This window comes from Lissotriton vulgaris, chromosome 9 (assembly GCF_964263255.1).
Source record: "Lissotriton vulgaris chromosome 9, aLisVul1.2, whole genome shotgun sequence".
Lineage (NCBI taxonomy): Eukaryota > Metazoa > Chordata > Amphibia > Caudata > Salamandridae > Lissotriton > Lissotriton vulgaris.
Window position 1 is genome coordinate 903997371 of NC_141697.1, and position 15042 is coordinate 904012412.

The following is a 15042-nucleotide window of genomic DNA, read 5'->3' on the forward strand; positions in this document are numbered from 1 at the left end:
TCGCTGGAGCTGATCGGGACTAGCAGTGACTAAGTCGGGAAAGGCCCGCGGGACTCGGGTGCAGTGTTTAAAGTGCACGCACTCACCAATGCAATGTCTATGGTGCGTAAAAGTTATAGAGTTAGTTAGTTAGGAACCTTCTGAGTGACCTAGAAAGCTGAAACTTGAGACACGGGCCCTAGAGGTGTGTACCAGTGTGGGAACACTGGCATTGCTGAGTTACCTCACCCACAGGAAGCGGATGCATAGGGTCGAAGTAGTGTCGGGTTTCGTCACGCTGGTCGATGGTGCTTGGAGCTGAAGATGCTGCAGGCGGCTCGATGTGAAGAGTTCTGGTGGATCCAAGGGTGGATCTGAAGTTGTGAAGACCTGAAAGCAGAGGGGACAATGTTCAAAGTCACTAGCCAGTGACTACCGTGGAACCAGATTGGAACCAGGCAATGTCGGGTGCAAACAGGCGTTGAGGTGTAGCTTCTCTCTGCAGCCACGTAAACACCAGGGGTCGAGGACATCTAGGAGTCGATCACGAGCTGTCCCACGCATGCTTCTCGCTGTTGGCGGTGTCGGCAACTTGATTGAAGCAAACAGGCCTTGGCTAATGCAAGCCACGCAGGAATCAAAAAAGGCTTATCACTCGGACCAGCAAGGTCAGAGAGAGTGCTCCTTTTTACAGGAGCGAGGGCGAGTCTGGAGCAACCAGACCCGCAGTGTAGTTTGTCGGTTTCATCGCCAAGATGGCCGCTGCCCGCGTGGCTAGTGGCCGGGATGGCGCGTCGAGTGGCACAATGCAAAAGGGCCCCATGCAGATCGTGGAGATGCTGGGGGGCTGATCTTCAGTGCAAGGGCTGCTCGGTGGTGGGGGTTCTCAGTCCCCAAAGCACAACGTCGAGGGTGCCTCTGATGCTGCGCAGTCAGCTTTTCGAGTGTCTTCCAAGAGGTCCGGTCCCACGTCTCTCGGTGCCTCCACGGGTCCCTTCTTTGCAGGGACTGTGGATCGGGCTGTGAGAAGTCTGGGAGTCTGGGTCTTGTCAGACTCTGGGCTCGGGCTCCAGCAAAGCAGACGTCGAGTCGCTGGTTGGTACCTGTGTTCACAGGGTGGCCACTCCTAGGCCACAAGGGAGATACTCTTCAGTCTTCTGTGCAACAGAATGTCGAAGTCCAGTCGGCTTCTTAGTTTCAAGTTGATTCAGGATGATCTGAGGTGCTCTGGCACTGCTCCCACTCTTATTCCCAATCTGAGGGGTGGATCACCTGCTAGGCCCCTCCTCTGGGTGGGACCAGGAAAGGGGGCAGTTACACCCCCTTTCCTTTGTCCAGCTCCTCGCCAGGCCTGGGTCTGGATAGTCCCAGAACCGGTTTGGACTGGCTTATGCACGGGGACACCTTGTGTGCCCCGGGCATGTCTGATGCTATTCAGCCCTGTCCTACCCAATACACAAAATCCTGTCTGGGGTGGTGCTTGCACCTCCCAAGGCAGGAAACCCTTTGTCCAAGCCTTCCTCGCTGGAAGGACTCCAGACTTGTGTCTGTGGTGGCAGCATCCATTTTGTGACGCTGAGGCTCTGGTTAACTTTAACCGGGGTTAAGGCTACACACATGTCGTGTCCCTCTAGAAGGGTGGAATGCTATCCCCGTTGACAGAACTGTCGAGGGGATAGTATTCCAAATCGTATGACACCTTACTCGACATGTTTTGATAAAGCCAAACCAAAGTTAGCATATAACCGCGAGGATTATAATGCACTTAAGAGTATATGGTATGGCAATATCCTGGAATAGCTAAGGGAGTGGTTCCCGACAGCTGCAGACAGGCTCAGCTCATGCTAGAGCACCATCTCACATATTTCCAAGCACTCTGCCTCCAGGATTGATGAGGCCTTCCATAGGAGTGGCTGATAGGAACATATGTGTCCAGTGAAGGTTAGATATAGGGATACTATATCTAAGTAAGAGGTGATTACACCAACTTACCCCAGCTGAGTGATCAGCCAGTTGTGTCAAATATGGAGGCCAGGTCAGGGGTGGCACAATACATGCTGCAGCCCCAGGTAGGCCTTGGAAACACCTATGCCCTGGGTACCTAGGGTACACTGTTACAGGGGCCAATCAGGTGAACCAGTTTGATTGTGTATGCACCTAAGGTACATGGAGTCCATTTTAAGGAGAGAGCAATCAGCCTGGGGCCCTGAATAGCAGGTTCCCAGGCAAACTATGTAAAAAAACAGCTAAACACCAGGCAAAAAGTTTGGGGGTAACCATAGTCAGATGTCCACCTTCCTACACCGCTCTATTCATCATCTGGGCTCTCCTAACCCAGGAGAAAATGTGGTCTGCCACTAGATGTTTTATGTGACAGACAATCAAAGCAAGATGGAATTTATTGAAAAAGGGTGGAACTGGAAAAATTAGTACACCAGGGTAACTGAATTGTAGTTCATGGGTGTGAAGTAGAAAAAGGAGTGAAGTGATATAAAATTGGGTAGAATAGAGTAGAAATAAGCAATTTTAATTGTGTCTCTCAATTCTCCCAATATTAAAAATATAGGAAACTGACAGATTTAACAATATATCTGCCTGCAAGGAGGGTCGACATGTTTCGGCAAATGTGGCAGGAGTTACGCCACTGCCTTCTTCAGGACCAAAGTATTAACAGCTACTGCAATAATAATAAAAGTTGTCACCTGTATAGTTTTCAGGTCTTGCTCAATCTCCTCCAAAAAGCTATTGGTAGGAGGAAATTACCTCACCCCACCTGGCGCAGCTCAGGTGTGTGGAGCACCGCTCTGACCGTCTGTACACCCGGCGTCCCTCTGGGGTTAAGAGAGCCCAGATGGTGAATAGGGCGGTACCGAACGGGAACTGATGGGTACTTTTTTCCTACTCAAGGAATTTAGTGCGTTCTGTCACACTTTTGCACTAGTTACTCGTTGGTCTGCCTTGGTTGTGCTACATATTTGGTTACACAGTAGAACCCTATCTTTTATTTTCTGACCCACAGACATATTTTGTTATGTATATGCAGTATTAGGGCACGTGTCTGTTAGGGGTCGTTAATCTGGCCCTTGGACCCTCACCAAGTTATTTTTTCGTAAGAATTGAAAGCCATCTTTGGGAGGACTGCAAATCTAGGCACGGTGAGTAGTACGAAGGTATTGCTGACGGATGTATTGGATGCCTAGCATGTAGAATGAGGCTTTTAAAAACATGCTTGAATGGTTGTACAAGAGAAGGGACTCGCTGTCACTCCAGGATTGTGAAAATGAAAGAGAATTGTAGAACACAATTCAGTTTTAATTTGAACATGGTCACAAGGGCAGACCTAATCCTCCATTTTTAATGATTCTATTCCACAAATTTACAAAACAGCTATTAACTAATAGATGTCTATCTGCCTTGGCCACAGAAGCTATTGGAAGAGTGGTAAGATTCCAGGATTAAAACTGAAGATGGACTTATAAACAAAACCAGATTACAAACCTACAAACATAGAAGGGGAGACATGAAGAATTTGTCAAAATCTGGGATCAGTATCTGAAACCAAATAAGTGAAGTCCTGATTTGGTTTTGCACTACATTGTATATTGGATTTCTGATTTCGAGATCAGGGTGAGGGAAGGAAAAGTGATGAATAGTAAACATGAATATTCTTGTAACATTTTGAATTAGCTATTGCATTGTATCTGATTTACACTCTACAAACAAATGCACAAAAAAGCGCTTTAATGAATTATAGATTGCAAAAATGAAAGACACAATGAGACTGTGGCAGGGTTGTTTAGTTTGAGTAATTAATCGTATTTATAGATACTAAGAGTGCCATGTATACATAAGCTGACAGTACAGGTCACATTTACCTGCACCATAGTAGACATTTGTTTGACTATATGGAGGTGCAACCTAGATTTTACTTAAGTTGCTTTTGCCTTGCTACTCTCTGCCATGTTCACCACCATGTTTATAGCAGCAGGGCCTCCTAAGCTGATGTTACAGTAAAGGGACAAACTAAAAACGCTGCCCTGTCCCTCCCAGGTCACGCTGTTGCTGATGTATGTACTATATACTACACCTGAAGGAATCTTGTACTGTGTATGTGGTTGTGGTTTGCACAGTTGCTGCTCCAAAGACCAAGTGTGCACTCTAAGCGAGACCACATCATTCTATTCCCATAAAAAATGAGACCGTATGACACCTATCTGCAGATGGGGGCATAGGGCACCTAACATAGCGTTTACAGCGGACAGGACCATTCATTAGCGATTGTGCACCATGGGCAGAACCATAAAGTCCTGGACATGGCAAAGAGAACAACACAAAAACAAGCCCACACTTTAGATAGGATCAATAGTGCATGAAATCCCATGACAAGGAATGTACGCGTCGATCTGCATGGTTGGCCTGACCCTATCATAGTTAGCAAACATGGGGTCCAATGTTTGGAACCCTGTGACATCACGGATGCACTGTGGATTGCAGTTAGTCTGCACGGTAGAAGCACTTTAGCACGTCAGCCTTGCAAGAGCCCGTCTCTGAACCCTATTTTTTGTTTTATATAGCGCGTCTTGACCCAAATCGGGTATCAGAGCGCTAGAGGTGGGCACCTCAACAAGCAAAATAGCTTGTTCCCTTAGTGGTTTTCCATCACACTGGGTAAATTACTGTCACTAGCTTACGTCAACTTTAAACATGGTCTCATATCTAGAGGTTGCCTTAGCGCAAGGTGGCACTGCAAGGCTGCAGCCCAGTGCCAACAACTGATAACTTCTCTGGGGTATGAGAAGATGAAGGTTGGAGATCTACCTAGGAAGGGATGCAATGGAGGGAGTGCACGTGACCGGTCCTTGTTAGGCAGGGTCTTGTACACAAACAGGGGTCTGAAAGGCCTCCCAGGCGAAGGCTGCATTGATTGTACCGACAGTCTGTTCTGCTAGGAGCAGAGCATCTGGGTCCTGGAGATTCTCAGCGGTAATTTTGGCTTGGACTAGAAATTTCCTATGTGGTGGCAACTTACACCAGCCCCCTCTGGAGGTTAGAGAGGTCTCAAATGTAGCGCATGCCACTTGTTAGTGCTCACTTACAGGCTTGAAAGTTGCACCATTGGGAAAGCGAGACTTTGTAGCCCATGGCTCGCCAAAGCCCAGAATGCCCAGATGGCTCAAGTAAAGTGACCACCAACCGGACTTCTGGGAGGTGTCCATGCTTGCCTTGGTAGAGGTTTTAACCTCTGCTCCGATTAGCTTGGAGAAGATGTTTCTTGTCTCCAAATAGGAGAGGCTTAGAAATAGCCGAACGAGGGGTACTCTAGTTGCTCTTGGATTTTATTGCCTCCTTAACACAACCATTGGTGCAGGAAAAAACTAAAAGCTTGTATGGACCACATTCTCTCTGCTCCCCACTATCGTCAATGTAATATGAGGCGCCAAACAGGCTTAAATGCAATTCACTTGCATATTACACATGTTGGTTGATATTAATCACAGTGGCTTGTATAGCAATTATTACTGATTTAAATATGAAACATATTGGTTGTGTGTTTGTCTGTACTGTACTGGTTCACACAAGTGTAAAGATGAGAAAAATAGTGTTAATTAGCTGTTGTCATTAGCATGAAAGAGAGAGTTTCCATTTGAACTTCAGGAAATTCTGCAGAACGAAACGGAAGCCTGAAGAGGACAGTTGTCAGTTACTTGAATGTAACTTCTGGTGTAAGCTTTACTCAAGCAGTCTGGAAAGATGGCCACAAAATGCTATTTCTGTATCAACTTACTTGAACTTAATACAGCCATTTACTTGTTTCTCTTGTCATGCCGTAAACGAATTGCATTTCACGGCTATGAAAAGCTGATAGAGCAGTAGAAGAAGAGACGTGTCAAGATCACCTCTGAAAGGTGAAACGGAATGGCTGAGAGTCAGGTCAGGTGTCAGGACTCTCTCTGACTCTCCGCCCTGTCCAACTTTTAGAAGCGATTCTGACACTTGAGGGAGTAAACCCAGCTCTACCACCGTTGGATCACTGGCCGAGCTGTCCGTACGTTCAGCCAGTCATTTAGAGGTAGACCTGGCTGAGTCTTTTGCCACCTCTAAAAGAGCTAAATCAACTGTAGTTTATCTAGCGCCTGGATACCTTGTTCAGTCCGCTGTTTGCACTATAACAAGTCACGTGTCATTCATTCATTCATACACCAGCAGAGCTTAGGAATCATCATTCGCACTCCAGCATCCTTTATGAAAGGCCGGTAGGGTAGGAGCAAAGTCAGTCATTTGTCAGGGCACCTAACCAGTGATTCACTCAGGCCCACACCACTGTATTGTATACTGTACATTATATTTGCACTAATTTTGAGAAAGGGAAATGCTAAAGGGAATTTCAGGCCTACTTAGAAAAACCAGATCGAGTGGGAGACCTCTTATATGATATAACTAATAACTTCACTAAGTCACTTGATGAGTGATTTTGTCTGCATCAATTTTTCATGCCCTAGGTGGGGCTAGTACCGGCCTCCCCAAGGTGCCAAGATTCACGTCAGGAATTGTTATTATTTCCGAGGCCCGACTCCTTGCAAGGAAGACCTGGGACAGACGGTGTATCATGCCGACAGGATCTGTTGTGCCCCTCCGGCCTTTGGAACCCCCCTTCTTCTTCAGTGTCGAGCGCTTGGAGATCTTCCCGATGCACTTCCATACCAGAGATCCTAAGAAATGGACTGCAGAAGAAAAGACCAGCTGAAGTGTCCATCTGGTCCTCAGGGACATATTGTCCCAAACAAAATCAACTCTCTTAGCGACAGTACTGTGCAGCGGCCATTTGTTATGTGGTAAAATTCCATTGAGGAAAAACTTTGTTAGTGTTTGAGCTTCATCCAGTGGCCATGGGGAGACAATAATCTTGATCTGGGAAAGGCAGAACATCCCCAGCCTCCTCACCATTGCAGCCCCACTCAGATATTTTGCTGTCCCACAGAACTCCTTCACCGTGTACTGCTACTAAAGCAATGTGGACTTGTGTTGTCCTGCTGCTGGATCTGGGGTATCAGAAAGATGAGCCTGTGGAAGCCACAGCAAATACCTGATGGGCAGCCTTCCACCATAGATCGGCTGCAATAGTGACTAGCCAACAGCTTTTAGAGTTCATCAAGCAATGGTGAAGGCACTGATTAAAAAACCGCACTTGGATCCTTTAGAACTGGGCAACTACAGACCGATCTCCCTGCTTCCAGGCATTAGTAAAATAGCGGAGAAATACGTCAACCACAGCCTCTCTTCCCACCTTGAAACTAAAGGTCTGCTTGAACCCTCCCAAACAGGATTTAGACCAGGCCAGAGTACTGAAACTGCAATTTTGGCGGTAGTCGAGGAAGCAAGGAAAATCATGGACACAGGAGGATCAGTGGCAGTGATCCTCCTGGACCTAAGCGCTGCCTTCGACACCGTCAACCACTCTACTCTGGTCCACAGGCTCGAGGACCTTGGAATTGCAGGAACGGTCCTGACCAGGCTCAAATCCTTCCTAGAGAACGGGTCTTTCCGGGTGGCAGACGGAAAATTCACGTCCAAGCCTACGGCCGTCGGATGTGGGGTCCCTCAGGGCTCCTCCCTGAGCCCGACCCTTTTTAATGTTTACATGTCCCCCCTTGAGAAAGTCGTCTCCCCTTATGGGATCAAACTCCTAACCTACGCCGACGACACTCAAATCGTGGTATCCCTCAGCCAGCAAGATCACTCTCTTCCCAACCTTCAAACCTGCCTCACCGAAATAACTAAATGGATGAACCTTTCCCACCTCAAACTGAACAACGACAAAACGGAAATAATGATCCTAGGAAACAAATCTCTCTACAACCCCTCTTCCCTATGGCCACCCATCAAGGGACCTCCCCCCGCCCCGAAACATGAAATTAAAAGCCTGGGCATATGGCTACATGAAGGCCTCAACTTCTCTGCTCAAGCAAGGAAAACAGCGGGAACTTGCCATGGCCTCTTAAGATCAGCTAGAAAGGTCCTACCTCTTCTCCCTGCACACTCCCGCAAACTCCTAGTCCATGGCCTGGTGCTGTCCCGCCTGGACTACGGTAATGCATTGTACCTGGGGGCCCCCAAAAAAGTACTGTCTAAACTTCAGACAGTACAAAACGCGGCAGCGCGCATTCTCACAGGAACCAACCGCCGCTGCTCAGCCAAACCAGCTCTTGCTGCTCTACATTGGCTCCCCGTACACGAACGAATAAAGTTCAAGGCTCTCTGTACCACCTACAAAATTCTCCACGGCAAGGCCCCACCAATATTACAAAACTTGATTACACCCCATACTACCACAAGAACTCTCCGCTCCTCTAACTGTAACCTTGCCTCCATACCCAGAATCAAAAAAGCACGTTCAGGTGGGCGACTGTTCTCATACAACTCATCCAAACTCTGGAACACTCTCCCCCCTAACATCAGAGCCCAACCCAACCTGCTCTCATTCCGTAGAGCGCTCAAAACATGGCTATTCCCGTAAGACCCCTCTGCAGTAGGTTTCTTGTCACTTAGCGCTGGGACGCTCACGGGCAGCCATGCGCTCTAGAAATCTGTTAAATAAATTAAATAAAATAAATCAAGTCTGTTTCAGCAGGAGTTGCTACAAATGATGGCTCGTGCATGGGACTCCACAACACCAGCACATGGAGCGTGCATACTTGGCCACAGTTTTCTCATGAAAAATAACAAAGACTGAAGCCAGCTTTTCCTTAATGCATGGTTAGATCAACTAAAAACCACCTAGAATTTTGTTGTGTTAGTCAACAGCATCTCCACCTGCGTACTCCAGTGGTCTCCCATAGGCATGGATCTCTTTTTATGGGCTTTTGTTGACTTTATGGGAAACTGATGAGAACTATATATTACTTTTTACTTAGCTTCTCAGGTTTTTTCTACATCTTTCTGAATTACCTTTTCATAAGTTACCATGTTATGGTCCTTATTCATTTCGGCAAACTCTTTTGTGCCCCCTCCACCCGCGCTTGATCTCTTGTCCCACCCCTGGCCCTTCACCAGCCACTTAACTGCTGCTAGTGTGCTGAGGGTACTGGAAAGCTAAGGAGTGAATACTTCAGAAAAGTCCAGGGCTCTTCCCTTCCAGTATTGCCATCTTGCCCTAAGAATAATGGTAGGAAGGTTAGCCCTGGGGTATTATAGGGAAAACCAGGAATCGCAGATGCTACCACTACCATTACAACTCCTAGTTGGCACCTTCTGCCCTGTGCAGTATCTCTGGCATTGTTAAGTCTCTGAAAGCGGCACTACAATTGGCCAGTGAAAGGGCATTTCAAGTAGGCCTTCAATCAATCAATCAGTGACACTTATATAGCGCGCTACATACCCGTAGGGTCTCAAGGCGCTGGGGGGGGGGGGGCGCTACTGCTCGAACAGCCAGGTCTTCAGCTTCTTCCTGAAGGAGAGGTGGTCTTGGGTCAGGCGCAGGTCGGGAGGGAGGGAGTTCCAGGTCTTGGCGGCCAGGTAGGAGAAGGACCTTCCTCCTGTGGTCGCTCTTCGGATGCGGGGGACGGCGGCGAGGGCGTGGTTGGCTGATCGGAGGTGGCGTTTGGGAGCGTAGAAGTTGATCCGGCTGTTGAGGTAGCTCGGGCCTTGGTCGTGTAGGGCTTTGTGTGCGTGGGTGAGGAGGCGGAAGGTGATTCTTTTGTTGACGGGGAGCCAGTGAAGGTCTCTCAGATGTCCGGTGATGTGGCTGGTTCGTGGGATGTCGAGGATGAGTCTGGCTGAGGCGTTCTGGATCCGCTGGAGTCTCTTCTGGAGCTTGGCGGTGGTACCGGCGTAGAGGGCGTTGCCGTAGTCCAGTCGGCTGGTGACGAGGGCCTGGGTGACGGTCTTCCTGGTCTCGGTGGGGATCCACCAGAAGATCTTCCGTAGCCTTCTTCCCTGTTGCTCCCTTTGAAGCTGTATAGGTGAAAAGTGGCAGAGCTCGGCTAAAGCTTATAAAACCCATCTGCAAGTTTCCCCATCTGCCAGTTACAGGGCCCAAGGATACTTATTTGAAACGTTTTATATAGCGCTAGCTAGACCTGGAGGTATCAGAGGGATTTACATGAGGACAAGCATTGTTTCAGAGCATAGTTACAAGTTACATAGTTACACAGTTTCAGAGCATAGTTACAAGTTGCTGGAGCCTAGTTACATGCGCTAAAAACATATATGCAAGGGAAAAAGCAGGTAAGGGGAGAGATTCAGGGGAGAGGGGATAGGAGCTGGGGAGGTTGACAAAGAATGAAAGAAGTGGGGGAGGGTAAAAGAAACTAGCACAACTGGGAGAGGAGGAAAAACAGTGTCCAACGTCAGGTATGCTGTGATCCCAGTGGAAATTGTGTAATTCCCTTACCTCCTCTATGTGTGGCTCCCTTTCGGCTGTGGACTCTCTCAGAGGGGACTCTGAGACTCCAGGGCATACATACTGGATCGCCCCCCAACAAGGGGCGAGGGAGTGCTTTGGCAAGGGTTGCCATTCCCACACCTCCGCTGTTTGCCGCTCCCTTTATGCTGTGGGCTCTCTCAGAGGGGTCTTTGAGACTCCAGGGAATAAATGCTGGATCCCTCCCCAATAGGGGGAGGAGGAGTGCTTTGGTAAAGGGCACATGGTTACAGTAGTTATAGTTTCAAAAGTCCAATACAGAAGAAACAAGTCCCCAGGAGAGGAAAGTGGAATGGGGCAGGGGGCTGGGCAGAATACTTAGTAGGCACGGCCTCAGATAACTTTTAGGTCTAGGCTCCAAGATTCTGACTGACCATAGGCAGAACCCAGGATACTGAGAAGTCCTTTCGATTTGTGCAGAGCCAGTTTCTGCACACAATATTGTCTCTGTGGTAGATATAATATTTCTGCTGTTAAACAACTTATATTACACACTTTTCAGGCATCAGTAATATGGTTACAGCATCACCTGAGAAAAAAAAGTGCCAATACCACCAGCAAAAGCAAAATGGCTGTATTTCTACCTGCGCATCAGGCAGGTTTTTATCCCAGTTTTCAGGATTCACCGTTGAAATTAATGCCTTGCCCCCAAGAACAGCCTCTCCTCACTAAGAGAGAGTTAGGGCCAGGAGTACTCACTCGTCACTGAGGGGGCACACTGCCACTGTGACCGGGATCCCATCAGGTACAGCTGGCTTGAAGGAACTGGAGAACCCCACAGCTCTCAGTGTGTGTTTTCGAAGGACCACATGAACAGTGAGTGTGCACAAAACCCCAATGTTTCACTGTGCACAAGACGCAGTGGCGCTGAGCATGCATTCCAGACAGGGCATTGCTGCATAAGGAGACCCGCCATATTATGTGTGCACGAAGAAAGGTCTCCACGACATTGGGTGTGCACAAGATCCCAAATGATTCAATCTAGCACAAAGGAACCAGGACACAGAGTGGTCACCATGGATGGGACCCCACAGCGCTACTGTGCACCAAATCTCAAAATACTGAGCGTGCAATGAATGCCCCAGGCAGTAAGCTTGCACTTGTTGCAGCGTAGGCGCTGGAAGAAGGGGTGCTGGATTGCTGTGGGGGCTACACTTGCTGAAGTTCAGAAGATGGTTGAGCAACTAACATTTCAGTAAATGTTGTTAGACTATGACTTATCTCAAATTGCTATTTATACTTTTAACATGTAGATTACTGTTTACTTTCCTTTCTCTGACTGCAAAGTTAGGGAATTTTGTAAATGAACTATCTGATAGTCTTGCTCGTGTAGAAGGAAAAACTGTAGGATATCATTTTTTTCGTAACACACATTTAAATACCTATAAATAAACGTAAAAAATATATCAGCTAGGAAAGCACAAATGAAGCTCATATTTTGTCATTCTGAAGTGTGATGGAAAATATCTTAATAGGATGGATAAAAAAAAAATAATGAAACTTTACTTGGTGAAGTACAAATGATAGATATTTGCTGAACCTAATTTCCATTTATTGTCGTTAGTGGTTAACCATTTCTATAAACGACAGTGTGCTACCACTCCATGCTTTAGTGCTATATTTGCAATAGTGAGGTGCAAAATACACCACTGGCTACATACCACACATTTACCACTCTCCTGCTGACTACACTTGTTCTTTGTGTGACCCTTGGATTTTTAGCAATCTCCGTGAAGTCAGGGATGTAACATTAATGGCAGCAGACACTAGTCCCACTCTGAAAATTGTGCCAGCACCACTGTGTAGCTAGCTCGCGGGCCCGCCACACAGAACACGAAGGACGGACTGGATTGTGACAATGAGCGTTGACTGAAGGGAGGAACTCGGACTTGCAACGAGCGAACATGGTGGAAAAGGCTGGAAGCCTCGGAGCGTCCACTGTGCACGAGCCCTGACTCCGTCGCCCAGCCTGCACTGCGGACCGACTCTTAAATGACAACAGTTCTCAATAATATGCGCGCGCCGCGGGTAAAATCCCATCACCTCGCGGACAGAACCCCTCACAGAAGCCCTCGTTCGAGGGGGGGGGGGGGGGGGGGGGGGATAAATACGGGGTTAACGCCCTTGGGGGTAGGAGAGGTCGCCCAGGAGGTACGGAAATTCAGCGTTCTCTGAATTAGGGGTTATAATAATCACTCGGGGTGGTGTGGACCGCGCGGCACCTAAGTGCACACGCCCGACAGAGTGGTACACTCCACGGACCCCCGTCCAGTTAGTGTTCCCTGGGGGCAGCGCTCCGGGTCGCGGTCGTCTCAGTGGGAAGTTGTTCCACGCCACGCGTGCCACTGCAGTGAGTGACCCCTAAAGCACTGTGAGACTTGCGGGCCCTTACTAAGTTCTACCTGTAAAAATCAAACCTCCCTGTACCATCAGCATGGCGACAGTCCGACGAATTCTGACCGGCAGCTCTGACGCGACTCCAGCCCACTTGACAAGAGTGTCAGTCAGGAGGGGAAAGCCTAGACCAGTCAAAGAGCTCAAACCCTAAGCTTTTGGGATTCATTCTGCAAGAAAAAAAAGCTTAAATGAAATCAAGCAAGCATGAATTATGAGGCAACATTTCATCCGTCGTGCACGAGCCAGCCAGTGCCCTCCCCATCACTTATCGACCTGACCATGAATACACCACTGACGTCTTCGTGTCAAGCGTCTGCATCTTAGTGACATGCGTTAGGCACTGCGCCCCTAGCGGGAGGGGGTGGAAGCGACCGGTATCTCTGCGCGCGGTGTTATTCAGAGCGCCTGTCTCCCGACCACTATGCCCGGACATTTCTAGAAGTGCCAAGTGTATTTATTCCAAAGCCAAAAAATAATGAACCTATTGTAAATGAACGGGGATGGCCTGTCAAAATAAGCATTACGACTTTTAAAGCAAACCGGGGCGCAAAGCACTGTTGTTATTGGGGTTAAGGGAAATGAAACATGGGGTTGTTCTGCTGTCACTAGGGGCTCCAAATAATAACATATGTGGTGCTCTAGATATAACTCGAGACTACAACAACCATAGTGCACTACGCTGCTAATTGATTGCACAGGGAACTAAGCATGTTGGCGCAGGTGATGCACAGATAACAACAACACACAGACAATGTCAAGTAGGTTTTCGGTGGAAAATTTGCCAAAGGGGCACTGTCGACCAATCAGAAGCCCTCGGTCGATCCGGAATAGCATGCAACCCCTCATGCAGAACATAAGGCGCGGAGAAAGGGGCCCCATGCCATGCCAGCCTCGAGTACTCACGGCTCCTTTGTTGGCATGGCAGGTCCCCGCCTGGCCGCAGCTGCTGCACCGTGCAGCAGAATGTACCAGCTAACCTTTCCTCTGGAAGTCATCCGGCAAGGGTTCCTCTCAAAAGTCCGCACTGCCGCGGGAAGCGGGAGGGGAGACATAGCCCGGGATGCCTGGGCAGTAGGAGTGATGTCAGCGGCAGCGCTCCTCCCTGCGTCCAGCAGCAGCAGCAGCAGGGAGACCTGCCGTGACCTGGCACACAGCGCGGCACTCCTGGGAGCCCCGTGCCTCTGCGCAATGCAGAGGGGGTGTCCTGCGCAGAATCACGCACAACTCGGGGCATTTCTCCATCGCTCTCAGACATATTCAGAAGCGGACAGTTTATGCACCAAAATACGTAAATACGCTGCACTTCCGCTTCTGATCATTATCATTAACTCATCTCAGGGTTAATAGCAAACTTGAGTCACAAATGTCTGACAGAATTCTTTTGTTCTGTATGCAACATTTTTCATTAAAAGGAGCTTCAACCAACTTAATATCACCGAAGCAAACGGGTTTGTCATGTAGTTTGGGTTACTAATGGTATTGTAAGGGCAGATCAGAGGTTATCTGGAGTCACAACCCTACAATACTACTAATTACGACCAAACAAACAACAACCCCAAAGAAAAAACAGTGCATTAACGTCACCAGACGCACTAGGTTGCATTAGAGGCATTTATGTAGTACACAGGGATCTGGTATAATTTGCGCTGGAAGGCATAACAACGTTTTTTTAATCAAACTGAACATACTTATTGAACAAGTATAATTGGTAGAATATAGAAAATTTACAGCTATTTTACGACAAGGTTTATAGGTTAAGTGTGTTTTACTGTTAGTAAGGATGTTTTCGTTTTAGACCTGGTGTTAGCCAAGACCATTTGATTTCACTAAAATCATATGTATACTATAATTACTTTATAGGGGCTTACAGCCAGCCCTCTTCATCAATTGGTCTGTTATTGTGTCATTCACATTTTTCTTTCTCACACTATAGCCGGCATTGTGGGACAGTGGGTCAGCCTACTTCAGCCATTGGTTAATGACTCCTAGTGACATCATTCTGCCCTTTCACAAGGAGCACATCACACACAAAGTAGGTCCCTTGAGTGCTAGAGCCTCCTACGTGACTATATGCTTTTTGAGACAAAAAAAACAATGTTTGCATTTAGCGACTGTTGTTCTTTTTGGATCAACTAGAACCAGAGAACTTCCACAACGATATATATTTTGCAAACAAATGTCAAAATAAAACAAGCTTTGTCAAAGACAAAGGACTAATAGCCAACTCCAGAGATATTGGCTTTGAT

General features: G+C 47.8%; 1 protein-coding gene across 1 annotated transcript in view; it reads right to left on the reverse strand.

Moving 5' to 3' along the window:
* LOC147692475 (E3 SUMO-protein ligase ZBED1-like) overlaps positions 1 to 13806 on the reverse strand; it is an 83824-nt gene extending 70018 nt beyond the window's left edge. The window contains exon 1 of the mRNA XM_086938683.1: positions 13700 to 13806. The gene's annotated coding sequence lies outside the window, so the exon portion shown is untranslated. The remainder of the gene's footprint in view (positions 1 to 13699) is intronic.
* Positions 13807 to 15042: the final 1236 nt, after the last annotated feature.